Consider the following 12,428-nt stretch of genomic DNA (forward strand, 5'->3'; position numbering starts at 1 on the left):
ATGCACAAAAATAAAGTCCAAATGGATTAAAGACATCAACATTAATCCGTCCACTTTGAACCTGATAGAAGAGAAAGTGGGAAGTAGTCTACAAGATATAGGCACAGGAGGCCTCTTCCTAAGTAGGACCCCAGCAGCACAGACAATAAGAGAAACAATGAATAAATGGGATCTACTGAAACTGAGAAGCTTCTGTAAAGCAAAGGACACTGTCAGTAGGACAAAAAGGCTGCGTTCTGACTGGGAGAAGATCTTCACCAACCCCTCATCAGACAAAGGTCTGATCTCCAAAATATACAAAGAACTCAAGAAACTAGGCACTAAAACTCTAATTAACCCAATTAAAAAATGGGGGGTACTGATCTTAACAGAGAATTCACAACAGATGAACTTCGAATGGCCAGAAGACACTTAAGGTCATGCTCAACCTCCTTAGCGATCAGGGAAATGCAAATCAAAACCACTTTTAGATACCATCTTACACCTGTCAGAATAGCTAAAGTCAAAAACACCAATGATAGCCTATGCTGGAGAGGATGTGGGGTGAGGGGAACACTCATCCATTGTTGGTGGGAATGCAAACTTGTGCAGCCACTGTGGAAATCAGTGTGGCGGTTTCTCAGGAAACTGGGAGTCAACCTCCCTCAGGACCCAGCAATTCCACTCTTGGGAATATACCCTAAAGATTCCCTAACATACTACAAAAGCATTTGTTCTACTATGTTCATAGCAGTACTATTTGTAATAGCCAGAACCTGGAAACAGCCTAGGTGCCCCTCAATAGAAGAATGGTTAAAAAAGGTGTGGAATATATACACATCAGAGTTTTACTCAGCGGTAAAAAACAATGACATCTTGAATTTTGCATGCAAGTGGATGGAAATAGAAAACGCTTTACTGAGTGAGGTAAGCCAGACCCAAAAAGAGGAACACGGTATGTATTCACTCATAAGTGGATTCTAACCATAATTAAAGGTCTTTGAGCCTATTATTCGTGATCCTAGAGAAGCTAAATAAGAAGATGAACCTGATGAAGATTATTTAGCTATCCACCAGGAGGTAGGAAATAGACAAGAGTCCCAGGTAACCTCGGGTGCATGGGGGGGTGGGAGGGTTGATGGAAGGGGAGAGGGTTAGAGAGAAGGGAGTAGGGGAAGAAAGGGGAAAGCTTGGTGGCCTGGGATGGGGGGGGGGAGGGAGGAAGGATGAATATGGGATCAGGGAAGAATATATTTCAACTAAGGGAGTCATTTTAGGGTTTACAGGAGACTTGATTATATATGGGATCCCAGGTCCAAGGAGAGATCCCCCAGATTGTTCTCTGGACAGAGGAGAGGGTGCCTGAATCGGCCGTGGCCCATAACCATACTGATGTATATTTTGCTTATCACCATAGATCCTTCATCTGGCGAAGGACGGCGATAAAGTCGGAGACCCACATTGGAGCACCGGACTGAGCCCCCCGAGGTCCAAATGAGGAGCAGAAGGAGGAAGAACATGAAAAACGAAATCAGTACTGCGAGGGATGCTATCACCCACTGATACAAGGAAACGGATCTAATGAGAGTTTACCAAGGCCAGTTGGACTGGGACTGAACGAGCACGTGATCTAACCAGATTCTCGGAATTTGGCCGGATTCTCTGAATGTGGCTGGCCCGAAGTCTTTCTGTAAAGCCATTGACTATGATACTGGGACCTGTTTCCTCTGCATATTCTGGATTTTGGGGATCCAGTCTGTTTGGATACTCACCTTCCTGGACCTGGAGGGAGGGGGGAGGAACTTGAACTTCCCACAGGGCAGGAAACCCTGACTGCCCTAAGGGACGAAGAGGGAGGAGGAGAGGGAGTGGGGGGAGTGGGAGGGTGTTAGGAAGAGGGGTGTAAATGGAAACTTTTATAATTTAATAAAATTTACTTTCAAAAAAAATTTATAAAAAGAAAAAGGATGTGAGAAGAATAACTGACCTAGTGAAAAAGAATTGGTAGGAGAATGTAAAAGGAGTGGCAGGACTGCATTCCCAACTGGATCCCCGCTAGCTCTACCTGAAATAATTACACGGAAACTGTATTCATTTAAACACTGCGTGGCCCATTAATTCCAGCCTCTTATTGGCTAATTCTCACATCTTCATTAACCCATTTCTAATAATCTGTGTAGCACCACAAGGTGGTGGTTTATTGGGAAAGATCCTAATCTACATCCGTCTAGGGTGGGAGAATCATGGCTTCTGCCTAACTCCGCTTCTTTCTCCCAGTATTCTGTTCATTCTACTCCCCCTATCTTAATTCTGCCCTATCAAAAAGTCAAGGCAGTTTCTTTATTAACCAATGAAAGTAACACATAGACAGAAGACCCACCTACCTCAGGAGAATACTAGTTAAGCAATATCCTTATAGAAAATATAAATTTATATAACTATATATGATAAAATTACATTTGTATATGAAGAGGATGGCTGAGAGATTCTAATTGCAAGAGGCCATGAGATTGTTCAGCATTTATAATTTGTACTGAAGAAGTCAACCTACCACTTGTATACATCCTGTTGGGAAGTTCCACTTGGAAAAGCCATGGGGTTATTGATTATAAATGACTGGTTGCTCCTGTCCATAACTTTCTCATGTGCCACTACTATATCTCTCTAATAAGAACAATTGTAGAGTTCTATTCACAGCACTTTGGAATTTATTTTATACTTATTTGACACACATATAGCTGTTGATGGTCATAAAAATGACTTCCATATTTTTGTATAATTTTGATATATAAAAATGTAGGATATGCTTTGTAACTAGATCTATTGTCCATTGAGGATTGCGAGATACTTAGATGCATTCTTTGTTCATTTTTCTCATATTAACACAAGGAAATAAGAATTTCTTCTCAGTCTGAGACAAACAGCACACAATTTTCTTATTTTTACCTCAGAATAATGTCAAACTAGCCTAAAGGATTTTGTAAATGCATAAGTTTAAAACTTTACACTAATACAAAAGTTAAAAGTCTCAGGTGTCTGACCAAAGTTATTGACACAAAGAAGCCTGAAAAATCATGCCAATTCTTAATTTTCCTTGTCCAGCGGATAAAAGAACTACTCATCTCTCAATGGGCAATTTGCCCCCACCCTCTATTCACACTCTTACTCCAGAGAACTTGAAACTCTGCATTGTCCTGGGAAGGGGCTCTGCCCTTATTGCTCATCCAAAGAAATATGCTTTTGACCAATGAGATGGAACTCTTGTAATTTTTTATTATTGTTTTAAGTCTCTTGTAAAACAAGTATATTTAGCATAATTTGTCATCAGTGGTTTTGATATTGGCCATTCTCACAGGTATATGATGGAATCTCAGAGTTGTTTTGATTTGCATACCCCTGATGGCTAAGGATGTTGAGTATTTCTTTAAGTGTCTTTCAGCCATTTTAGATTTCTCTGTATTGTGCCTATTATTATGAAGTTTTACTATTGGAACTTTATATACTTCTCAGTGAATAGAGCTTTTAGTGAACTGCATATTACTCAAGACATTTCATATGGACAGTCGTTTTAAAGATTACAGAGTGTATAGTAGTAGGTTGAGTACGTTTGTTTCCTGTTTGAGTGAGAGGGTTAAGTAATTTGCCTTAATGTATGTGTTTCATGGAGAAGGCTGCTGCCTCATGTTCGGTGCCCAACGTGGGGACCCAATTGATCTTTTTGGCTGCTCGGCTATCTTAACCCTGAAATTATCACACAGAAATTGAATTAATTACATCACTACTTGGCCTATTAGTTCTAGTTTCTTATTGGCTAATTCTTACATATGAATTTAACCTTCGTCTTACATGTATGTGTGTGTGTGTCTGTGTGTGTGTACAATACAGTAGGATATATGGGAGGTGGATATTGCTTCACTTCTTACTCTGCTTGTAGTAACTTTTGTCAAAGTTTTTATAAATCACCATGAAGAGGTTGTACATCATGAAAGCCTCTTGAAAAAATATTTTAGTTTTTCTAGTAACGACAACTAAATAAATATAAAGGAAAGGTAATGACGATTCTGATAAAGTTTAGAATCTAAAGAGAGATTAAAAAAAGAGAGATTTAAGACATGACAAAGAAAAGACTTCATGTTGGAAGACACTGGTAAATTCAACTTGAGTAATATTTAATAGACAAGAGATTCTTGTTATTTGCAATTGCATTAGGTTCCAAAATTTTGTTCCAGACAGTGATGGGAACACTCACTTGCAAGTAGTTAGAAGACATGTGTTTCTACACTATAGGTAAGCTGAGAAAACATGCATGAATGATTTTAATGCTTACATTTGTAGAGATACACCTACTCACACTCATCAAAGAAAGACCTAAGTAACTTGACCAAAGTTCAACTTGGCAAACCAATTTATTTATTGAGATTTCTTACTTACAAAAACATGGATTATTCAGAGGTAGATGCAACACCCAAATTTTCAATTCCCAGTATTGGTGACAACTCACAGTAGTTGGATTCCTACTGCTTGATAAATGAAGTTCAAATAGGTTCACTGATAACAAGTCCCCTTCAGGCCTCTAGGATAAGATAACCAGAGAGTCTTCTCTCCTCAACAAAAATTAATCCTTCTATAATATGGGAAATGGAATTTGTTTTTTAAATCCACTAGATCACATAATATTATTTAGAAGCACTCCTTTGACTCAGAAGCCTCCCTTCTTTCACCTACAATGTTTTTATGCAGAAGAAACTACAGAAAATCATCCACAGAACTTTCACCCTCTGCAGTGTCTTTCTAATAATACCCTCAACCTGACTGGCTACTACTTTTCTTTTAGAATTTGTTTCACATGAGCTTCCTCCATGTTTGTCTTTGCTTTAAGCGTTTGATCCTTCATTAAGGATTAGGCCAATTAGACACTAGGCAAACTGGGTTAACTTCTTGCCTGTTCTTTCTAGTTACTAGAAAGTTTATCACAGAAAGCATGTGTGAATTGACCTTGATTGTTCACATGCCTCTACCATTTAAGTTGTTTTCTTATTGTATTTGTTATTTTGTTTGTAAATAAATCATGTAAGGAGTTATCAAATGATAAGTTATTTAACCTAACAATGAAAATAATGACCAATACTTTTGTATAGTTGTTTTCAAATGAAAGCAGCTTTCGCATAAAGGAGCAGAAAACAGTACCATGATCTCATATGTCAGTATCATACAATCTAATTTTCTGATCTTTGATCATATTATCCTTATTCTGAGTATTTATTTACTCTGGAAAAAATGAGTATCAACCCCTTGTCCTTCCAATGTCAAGAATTACAGTTTTAGTGAACTGCATATTACTCAAGACATTTCATATGGACAGTCGTTTTAAAGATTACAGAGTGTATAGTAGTAGGTTGAAATTACAAATTTCGCTTGCAACTTGTGAGGCACTATATCACCGACAGATTGAGATATTAAATGACCACTTGGGAAGTGATTTTCCAGCAACCTCCTCATTGCACACTTGACATCACTGTTCCTCAGGCTGTAGACTAATGGATTGAAGGCTGGAGGTAACACAGTATAGAGCACAGAAAGAAACCTGTCTGTGATTGATGGTACATTTGAGGGCTGCTTCAGATAGACAAAACAAGCTGGGTAACAATGAAAACAGTGAAAACAGTGAGATGGGGGATGCATGTTGCAAATGCTTTTGATTGACCTTTAGTAGTAGGAATCTTAAGTACAGTGGAGAAAATATAAAAGTAAGAGATCACCACACAGATAAAGCAAGACATACAGAGACACATGCCTATTCCAATGCTTGTGTAAATTACATCAAGTGTTTCAGAGCAAGAAATCCTTAGCAATGAGGGGATATCACAGAAAAACTGTGGGATCACATTTGAGCCACAGAAAGACATGGAAAATGTCCCAGCTGTGTATACAGTTCCAAAGAGGACCCCAGTGACCCAGGAAACAACTACCATCAGCACACAAGTTCCACTACTCATAATGACTTCATAATGCAGTGGACAGCAAATGGCAACATAGCGGTCATAGGACATGGCAGTAAGAATAAATATCTCACCTGCTGAAAAAGAAGTCATTAAAAGTATCTGAAAGGCACAGCCCAGAATCGAAATGGAATGGTTGTGAGTTAGGCTATTGACAAAGAAATTTGGGATTGGGATGGACACAAGGAAGACATCCAACAGGGACAAGTTCTTCAGGAAGAAGTACATGGGTGTTTGAAGTTTCAGATCCAGGGTGATAAGAGAGATAATGAGAAAGTTACTCATCAGGATTTCTAGGTACATTACCAGGAAGAACACTCCACAGACAGTTTGTAAGTCTTGGATGTCTGAAAATCCCGTAAGAATGAATCCTGTTATTCTACTGAAGTTGGGCATTTTAGAATCTTCAAATGACCTGCCTGGTAGGGGAAATGAGCACAAATTGACACAGTCCCAAACAGTTGCACTGATGTACAGAAATGCTGATTGGAAACAGAGTCAGTATAATACATAGGTAGCTCACCATTGTTTTTGCACCCACCTTATATTACCATAAGGTAGTACTTTCACTTGATACTATGTGGAACTAATTTATCATTTATGGCAAATTATTGTACCATGTTGTGCAACAAATTTGAGAAAAAACAACAGACATATGTGATGCTTTCCTTAGTAGATTGGACTCTTCACTTGATACTGTACTTGTCAAGTAGATAACAAACAGCAGAATAAAACCGTAGTGCTTCATCTTCATTGTTTTATTTCCTTTGCTTAACCTCTCATAGTCACACTTATCACGCAAAGGGATTTTACCTAAAATTAATAATAATTATTCTCCAAAGCTAAACACAAGAGTACCTATAATATTTTCAAAAGTTTGCTGTCTTCCACAATTTATCGTGCATTCTGAATCCTTTGAATGACACCTGATACCTTTACTCATTGGCTTCAATCTTTCTTGTACAGAGGTTTTTCAAGCAAATCCTTCAATGGTGAGACTGTACAGAAATTATCATCTCCCAGGGCCTTTCCAGATCATATATCTGATAGAAAAACACCTTGCATTGCAAATGAACATTCACCTTTGCAGCAGAAGCATTCTTTTTGAATCAAATGACGGTTGATCCTAAATGAACCTAAGCAATTTTTTTCTTACTGATAAGATTCTATATATTCAGAATTGAGACAATTAACCAGGTCACAGTGTGAAAAGAAGTGCTTTAGCATCCATAGCTCTCATTGTTTTCTTTAATAGTCTTGAAGTTCTTCTTACTACGTTAAAATATGTAGTTAACATATATGCTTTTATTTATCAAACTCCATTCCTGACCTTTACAATTGATTTTGTTTGTTTTTTTGCAGTGATTAACCTCTCTTAATTTGCTTTAACTCCCCAAAATGAGGCTTCCCATGGCAAAATATTTTCATAACAAATGATACAAATTATTTTGTCTGGGAAAACAGTATTATACATCACATTCCATTTATGTATAAAATAGTTATGTGTTGTATTTGTAATGTCCCAGTTTTGGTTATATTAAACAGATTCTAGCATGTGCAAATATATATTTCTATCATAATGTATGTACATTAGTTAATATAAACATATATTTATTGTTCAATATTATATCATCTTAAATTTATATGGTCACAAACTATTATACTGAGTTTGTTGAGGAAAGAAATGAGGGTTGGGACCTCCTGAGGAATGGGAATAGTGGCCTTCCCCAGTAAAGAGAATATATACATATATGTTGTAAATATGTACATATATGTGTGTGTGCAAATATACACACAAGTATGTGTGCATGCAGTACCTATCAGCAAAATAACAAGTGCAACAATGTGATCTTGGATTTAAAAGAGGGGAGAATTATGTGGGAGAGTTTGGGGTAAGTGAAGAGAAAGGAGAAATGCTGTAATTACATTCTCAAAAATAAAAAGAGAAGAAAGCAAGGTAATTGGCCAAAGACTTTGATCAACAGATAAAAACCATTACTCCTCTTGAAAATAATGTAAGTCTGGTTCTCACAATCTACATGGATGCATAACATTATCTGTAGCTCATAACTCTGTTTATAAGACCTAACATCTATTTCTCATCTCTGAGTCATGAAGGCACAATGTCAACAAACATAAATGCAGAAAAAATAGATATGCAATAAAATAATAGCTTCATCTTAAAGAAATAAAATAGATGAATTAAAAAAATTGTATTGTTAAGTTACACATTGTACTAGAGACACGTCAGGATTTTCTGGTGTTTTGTATGTAAAAGAAACTTGAGAGACCACTACATCAAAATATTTCCTCAATATTTCTCTGGAATCACTTTTTAGTAATGTACAACATATTGTGTTCACCTGTGTATATTTAAGTTGTATTGGTAGGTACATTGCCGTTTACTAGGTTTAGGGAACTGACTTATTCTTCCTTGAAAAGGGATATAACATTACATATATATTAGCAGAATATTTTAGTATTTTTATCAACTGAAAATTGCAGTCTGTACTTTTAAAAAAATCAGATTCCCCAAAGTTCAGGGGAAAGGATTGGTCGTTAGAGAGATGTAGGAAGATTTTCCTGTAGTTCAAATGAGGAGGAAACTTTTTTCACACACTTTAACATTATGATTTAATGGATCACCTAAACGTTTGCAAACTCTGTAATCATGACATGCTCTTAAAATTTAGGCTTCTGATTAAGAGTCAACAGTCTGTGATAAGCTGCTATGACTTCTTAAAATGGAATAAAACAAATACAAAGATTAAAAACCATTTACCGTCTTATAAATTTTTGCTAGTTTTCCGTTGAAACAGCATGTATTACAAAGGTCTCTAGAAGATCTTTTAAAGCAATTGGCTACAACCTCAAGATTACTCAAAGGAAATCTTTCCAAATAGACTTCCTTATTATTTACTTTCTCTTAAGACAATTAGTGTTATAATAATTGGATCTTTATCTAGGAGGAACTGATTAGTCCCCTGAAAAATACACCAGAATAGATCATGAATAACATGGCTCAAAGTAAATGAGAATTATATTAAACTTAATACTTTACTGAGTATAAATTTATAGACAATATTATTATAGTAGTTAGTAGAATATTATAATATAAGCAGAAAACTTGCCTAGGAACTCTTGTCATATTTTCAAGTTATTCGTCATTTTTTTTTCTATAAAAAGATACTTGAAAAGTAAAACATGACTTATGAAATCCAATACTTATCTGAGTTCATGTTTTTCGAGTATACAAGTACATCATGGCAGGGATTACATGATGCCAGAAGTTTATGGTAGCTGGTCACATTGTACCTAAATTATGAAACCCAGAAGACACGTATTAAGACTGTTGATGTTCTCTTTTCTCTTTCCTCTTTATTCACTGAAGGACCATATTCAACACAGTGTTGCTTTTAACACTCAAAGTGCACTTTCCAGCTCATCCAATTCTATTTGGGAAGGGCATTACGAATATGTCAAGATTTTTCTTTCTTCTGTCATTCTAAACCATATCCAATTAAAAATTATGATAAATAATTAAAGCTTTATCCTCTGCCATTGTGACACCCAAACATATGTTTCCACCATAACATTCCATTCCCCGGGTCTAAACTTTCATATTCATTTCATCATGCAAATTTTACTTAGTCTGTCTTTTAACATTTCCAGTTTTAAGATGACCATCATTCTTCAGAAGTCTATAGTTCAAATCTCTTTTAAATGTTAAGTTCTTTGGAGCATATTTCATATGGTAGGATGCCTTGCTAAGCTTGGATTCAGGGGAAAGAATCTTGGTACTGCCTCACAGGATGTTCCAGACTTTGGTGACACCTCATGGGAAGTCTTGCCCTTTCTGAGAAGTGGATGAAGTGTGGAATAGAGGGAGGCAGAGAGGAGTGAGAGGAGGGGAAGGAGGGTGAAGTGTGTTTGGTTGAAAAATGAATAGAATTTTTTTAAAGGAAAGTTGATGGGGAATCTCAGCCAATCACATTCTGCTTAAGGTGTGTCCCCTTCAGGCTACACAAAACAAATAAAAGAATGAAGTGCCTTGTCACTTCCTCTCTTTTTGGTTCCTAGCTCGTCTGGTGTTCGTGGGATCTCTGGTCCTGTAAGTTTTTTCCCTTTTATTAAAAGCTAAATCTTTTGTATTGAGTTGGTCTGGTTAATTATTGATCGACCTGCCCGCCACAATATGTGAACTCTTATAAAATCAAAATATAAGTTTCATGCTTTAAGTACACAATGGAAGAGTGTAAACAAACCTTTCTAAAGGGGTTGCATTAACAAAAAATAGGCTAAAAACAAAACTAAAACATTAGATAAACACCAAATACTGCAGTTCTATGTTTGATGCTTGGGACTTATGATGGTAAAATCGGGGCTCCAATAGCCTAAGTAATCCCTACGACTCAAGCTCTGCCAGCCCCATCAATGGACCCTCTCTCTATTTGCACCTTTCCTTGGTAAATTGCCCAGAGTTATGGCATCACCATCATTACTGGGTTTGTACAACAACATAGACTATACTTCAAAGGTCCATGAAATGGGCTTTCTAGGGCTCTCTGTGGATAATTTGACATTGCCCCCATATCCTCTAACCTCAGGACCTTGATTGAACTTGGATATCTGCCTCCACATTTACCTTCTTCTTGACTATGTCGTGCTTACAAAACCAGTGCTGTAGGCATATCAATGAGTTCCACAACAGACTAGAATGGAGTATAACAAAATTTTATCTATTTTGGGATAAACTCAGAATGAGCATAGTGATCTGCAGGCCTCAGTGTTTGCTGGAAACTTGGAACAAAATCCAGCACTAAGGGCCCATGCATGCTTTTCACTGGCACTTATAGGATCTGAGAAGATGCCCCAAATAGACCACTATCTAAAAGTTTATTGTCTGAATGAATTCCCACAACAGCTCTCCCTTTTGTCTCAATAAGAGGGTTCTAAGACTAATACAAAGCTATATACAGGAGAATTCCAAGGGCTGGTTGATTCTCCAATGTCCTGAGCATCTAATTGCTCCTGTACTCCTGTAACAACTGTTCTCAAGTCTTCAGTTTCTCTACCATGGAAAGTCATTGTTTAACCCATATAGGTTTCTTAGTTAACCATTTTAAAGTTAGGAACATTGATACCTCTTGAGAGTTTGCTACTTGTTCTGTGTTTTTGTACAGCTTTAATGTTTGGTGACCGTTTTTATAGTACCTTATAATATCCTTCCCAGAAACATAAGTAGTGTATTGTCTGTTTCTGAGACTGTAGAAATTTTAATCTGGGTATTCCTTCGATGCAACTGATCACAACTCCATAGGTTTTTCTTCTATATTAGCCATATATTGTCTCAGCCTTCCTCTCTGTCCTTCTGGCCCTACACATTCAATACATATTGTGCTTTATTTTTTTTTTTTACTTGAGATAGAGTCCCAATTTCTAGGAGATATACATATGCCTCTTGAAGATGCCGATTCAGATACCAAGATTCTGGAGTAATAATAGACACATTTGCTCCCATGTCCAATAATTCTCCAATTATATTGTTATTTATTCATATTCTCAGCTTTAGTCTTTGATCATTAATAGAAGTCTATCAAAACTGTGCTTTCTATTTTCTACATGGATTTTTCTTCATGCTTTGTTATTGTTCAATTGTCTAGAGTGGTCTGGTTTTCAATCACAGGCACTAGATTTTCTAATTTTCCTGGGGAGGCTTGTCCTCCACATCTACTGGGAACTACTTGAGCACATTTGATCTGAAGGCTGTGAGAGGCAACCCAAGGAGTTTCCTAGTGGGATTGGATTGTCTTTTTGTCTTTTGTTGATCTACATTCATTGGTCCAGTGTCAGCTTTTGCCACATTTTCAACATAATCCAGAAGGCTGAAGTCTACTATTTTTGTCATTCCCAAAAGAAACATTAAATATTTCCCGGAATGCTTTGTCTACAGTTCCTTCTCAGATGACCTAGTCTACCATGGTTAAAACATTTGGTATTTTGATATTTCTTCATACCTTTGGAAATTGCTTCTCCTACCCAAGCCTCAGTATTTTTTATATTCAAATGATTCAAAATTGACTGTGTGCAGGATTCTTTCACCCATTAATGTTGATCTAATTTTTAAGGAACCAAGTAACATTTTAGATTCAAAGTTAACATTTTCAAAATTCAGAGATTCAGTGAGTACTCATCTAACTTCTAGATCTGCTACACTTATTTGTACAGCTTCCATTAATATTTGCAAAAAGAAACTAAATGGTTCTCTTGGGCATTGTACATCCTTAGTGCAAGATTCAATTCTTCTTCCTAGTTCCTGAATCTTCTCCCAAGTATTCAAGACTGTTGTACAGCATAGGCACAAGATGTGTTCATTGTATGTAACTTGACTATCTGGTTCAGCATAATGGTTCTCACCAAGAATTTGATCTTGGATGGCTGCAAATTTTC

General features: G+C 36.7%; 1 pseudogene; it reads right to left on the reverse strand.

The window, feature by feature from the left end:
• Positions 1–5,353: 5,353 nt before the first annotated feature.
• LOC125401074 (olfactory receptor 14A2-like) lies at positions 5,354–6,374 on the reverse strand (annotated as a pseudogene).
• Between the last annotated feature and the right edge of the window lie 6,054 nt (positions 6,375–12,428).

The sequence above is a fragment of the Myodes glareolus genome, chromosome 24, assembly GCF_982192425.1.
Source record: "Myodes glareolus chromosome 24, mMyoGla1.1, whole genome shotgun sequence".
In the NCBI taxonomy this organism is placed as follows: Eukaryota; Metazoa; Chordata; class Mammalia; order Rodentia; family Cricetidae; genus Myodes; species Myodes glareolus.